Genomic DNA, 4,040 nt, shown 5'->3' with positions numbered 1-4,040 from the left:
GTTTTGGAGATGAGATTGCATGGGCATGCTCCCTGGCATTGCATGCCTGCAGTGTGCTCTGCGTTTTACAGGTCACCTCCTGGAGCCCCTCTTCCTCTAGATCTTAAAAATGTACACAAATAAAGAATGAGCATTTGAAAATATGTTTATCAGGGAGCAGAGAGCATATTAACACAGCTCTCACCTTTCACCAGCAAAGTTTCTTCATGCAAGAGAGAGTTTAACACAGAAAGCCACAACTGACCAAAATGCAGAGAATAAGAGATTACAAAGTGTGTGTCCCTGGGTAGGATTCCTACATTAACCCTTTGCCACCCAGGGATCAGAGACCACTGGGGGAAAGGGTGTGGAAAGGTTGCTAAGAGCCAGGGATGGTGGCTCTTATACCACACACCACAAGGAAACAGTCTTCCAGGTGACTGGGTAGTTGCTCATATGAACAATGGCATCGGCATGCACAATACCCGTGCAAACTCAATCAGACAAAAACCCAGCACTGAACTGGGGAAATGGGTAAGCCCCAACCTTAGCTGAGGAACTATTGGCAGCTGATCACTGCTGGGTGAGAGAGTTGGTTTTCTTTCAGGGAGTGATGCTTGATAGGCGGACCAGGCTCTAATAGATGATCTCACACCAAAGGACATCTGGGGACAAAAACTGGACTCAATAGGCCTTAATATATATGACAGAATGCATGTTTATTGGGGCTTTTTCACGGAAGAATAAGTGAGAAATTGTTCTGACTGGAATACAGAGCTTCTCTATGCAGGGGTCATGAGTGGCACCTGAACAGGTGCAGGAGTAGGGATTGATTGCTTCTGCCTATGGTTATATGCTTGCTTGGAGTCGGGATGAACTGACAGTTTACGGAGGAAGTGGGTTAATACTAACACAAGCTACTCCCTGATGTTACCATTCATCTTACTGAATTATGTAGAAATTTTCCAAATAAAGCTTTAGGCTGACATTCGAGGCCCTTGACAGTCTGACCTTAACCCAACTCTTCCAGCCTTACTAGAAGCAGGGTGAACATGGTTGCATCCCAGTGACACAGGAGCACTAGGAGTGGAGAGATTGTGAAGCTCAGGGTCTTTAGTCGGGGGAGGATCTTCCCCTTCAGAACCATGTTTCAGGCTGTCTGCAGTCTGCTGCCATGTTGAGTTTTATACTGCCAGACAAAAAAAGTTGGCACACACTTCCCTATTCCATGCATACCTCAACCCATCAGCATCTGGAGATTCGTTGCCTGGTCCTATGGAACTGGACAGGGAAGTGGCCATGCTGTGCCTCAGTTTCCTGATTTGTAAACCAGGCTGATGGTGGTGTCCCTTCCCAGGATTGTTAGGTGACTGAATGGGATGATGGGCATAAATTATGCAGAAGAGCCTAGTATGTATTAGGCACTCTGGACAGGTAGCAGGACAGACAAATATGGTAACTGAGGAGCATTTAGGAGACTCAGTGTGAGAGGAGGAAACACACCCAAGGCTGGGTTCCCAGGCCTCATGGAGTGGTAAGATGCCTAGCAGTTTCCAGGGAGGGTGCAGGATGGGGAGTGCATGCTCTCGAAGCTGCAGCTGGGCCAGCAGGTCTTACACGGTGGTGGTGGTGGAGGGGATAGCATCCTCAGGCCTCCTGTCCACCCTGTTTTCTCACTCCAGTCTCCACCTACCTCACACCCAAGGCCAGTCTAACCCTAGACCACGGGTTAGGCAGAGAGCTGGATACAAAACCTAGAGAGCAGCCTGGAGGTCACAGAACCTGGAGAGTTGGGGGGCGGGGTAATTGGGATCCAAGGAAGTATGCCCAACACAAATGTTGATTGCAAGTGCTGTAGTTGTCCTTATAACAATGAATGACTGTCATCTGAGGTTGACTGAGTGTCCATTCCTGGCAAACACAACAGTCCAGCACAGAGACATGATCAGGCAGGCGATACCCTCAGGACCTTTGCTTTGTATTCTGAGTGCCACACAGGACCAGGCCATGTCACTGAGGGCTCTGCTGGGGTTGTAGCTGCAGGAATTTCTGAGAGGCATCAGAAACCCTAGAAACCATTTACTCCAGCAGCAAGGTCATGCGGGATCCCAGTGGGGAGTGCTGAACCATGGAGCCCGCTGCTGTTTTGAGTATGCACAGAAGGGGTAAGGGGGTGGGGAGGGATGGAGGGAGGGAGAGAGAGAGAATCCAAGATAGCAAGAGAAAGTTGGAGCTGGAGCCAGCCTTGTCTGATTTGGGTCATGGAGGAGGAGGCCAGGCCCTAGAGCATGCCGCCCGGAATGCCTCTTCCTTTAGCCTCCATCTGTGCCAGGCCCTGGGCTTCTCTGCATGTCATGACTTACTACAGTGTCTCTGTGGAGTAGGCACCATCCAAGTTTTAGGCACAAAGACACTAAGGCCAATGGGCCTGCAAGGTAGTAGTAGCTAAGTGTCAGAATCTCAGTCTGTGGATGAGCCTTCAAAGCTGCAGTCCTTACTGAGTCAGCGTTTACAGTGGAGCCTGCAATGAGCTGTTGGACTTTTCACTACTTCTGTTACTTTCTACATTACCATTTACTTAGTATTTTCCTCAAATGTATTTGCTTTTCTATTATAAACAATTTTGCTTGAACAAGGACCCACCAAAATGGAGAGCTAGAATCACCTAGCACAAATTGAAGTTACCATTAATAGAAGTAAAAGGAAATTTCTGGTTGGTAGTCTGGCAGAATATAAATTCTTTTTTAAAAAAATATTATTATTTCCTTGTTACATTAAACTCCCTTCTCCCCCATTTAAGGTCTCTTCCTCCGCTCTCATGACCTCTTTTCTAATTTCATGACACCCTGTATATAAATATACTCACACATATAAGTGATTTTTTTTTTTTTTGAGACAAGGTTTCCCTGTAGCCCAGCTGGCCTGGAACTCACTATGTAGACCAGGCTGGCCTTGAATTCACAGAGATCTGCCTGTCTCTGCCTCTCAAGTGCTGGGACTAAAGGCCTGCGTCACCACACTCAGTTTACAACATAGATTTTTATTAGATTCACAGAGTATTGAACAAAAGGATGATTTTTCCATAGAAAACATTATTTTGTTGGTGACACAGCCATAATGAAGACGCTGAGGCGCTTACAGCATGCAATTCTTTCTTCCACCTCTGAATCTCTCCAGGATTTCTCTTAAAACAGCAGGAAGTGGGGAGGGCCCTGTGAGCTCCTCCCCAATAGTGGTTGTTGACAGGCAGGCCCAGTCTTGGTGTAGGCCCACTGTAGGCAGCCACAGCTGCTGTGCCCACATGACTTCCCTGGCTGTGCCACGGCCAGAAGACAGCATCTCACAGCTCTGCTCCCTATCTGCTGGCTTTCACATTCCTCCTGCACCGGGCCACGGGGATCCCTGAGCTTCAGAGTGGTATAAATGTCTTGTGTAGAGCTGAGCACTCAACTCTCCCTCATTCTCAGCATGTTGAACAGCCCAGCATCTCTGCATTTGCAGCCATTCATTGCAAAGAGAAGCGTGTCTGATTAAGGCTGAGAGCACTGTTTGTCTATGGGTGCAAACGCAAATGTTAATGTTTAGTAAGGTGGCTTGGCACCATGACAATTTAGCTAAACAACAGTAGTAAGTTCACGCCTAGTCCCAAAGACCCCTGTAGTCAAGAGTTTTTGACTTGAGTTTGCAGGCATGAAGTCCTTCATTTTTTAAAAATTTATCGAGAAGTTCAGACATGCATATAAGGTGTTTTGATCAAATCCAAGCCCACTCCCTCCCCTCCAACTCCTCCCATATCTCAGCATCATTTTTTTTCTGATAATTTCATGTACTCTTTCTTCTTTTTTTTTTTAAAATGGGGCTTTTTGCTACTCTAACATTCCCCCCTCTGAAGAGGTAACCCTAAAATCTTTTAGGAATTAGATAAAAGCTCCCAAATACTTTTGACATTTTTGGCCTTTGGAACAGCGTATGCTGCTAAAAGGCCCAAGGACATTTTGACTTTTAGCCAATAAAGAAACTGGCTACTTTTCTTTGGGGTCTTTTTATCCTAACTGCCTTAA

Source organism: Nannospalax galili, unplaced genomic scaffold (assembly GCF_000622305.1).
Source record: "Nannospalax galili isolate Female #2095 unplaced genomic scaffold, S.galili_v1.0 scaffold351, whole genome shotgun sequence".
Classification (NCBI taxonomy): domain Eukaryota; kingdom Metazoa; phylum Chordata; class Mammalia; order Rodentia; family Spalacidae; genus Nannospalax; species Nannospalax galili.
Note: the sequence above shows the minus strand (reverse complement) of the source record.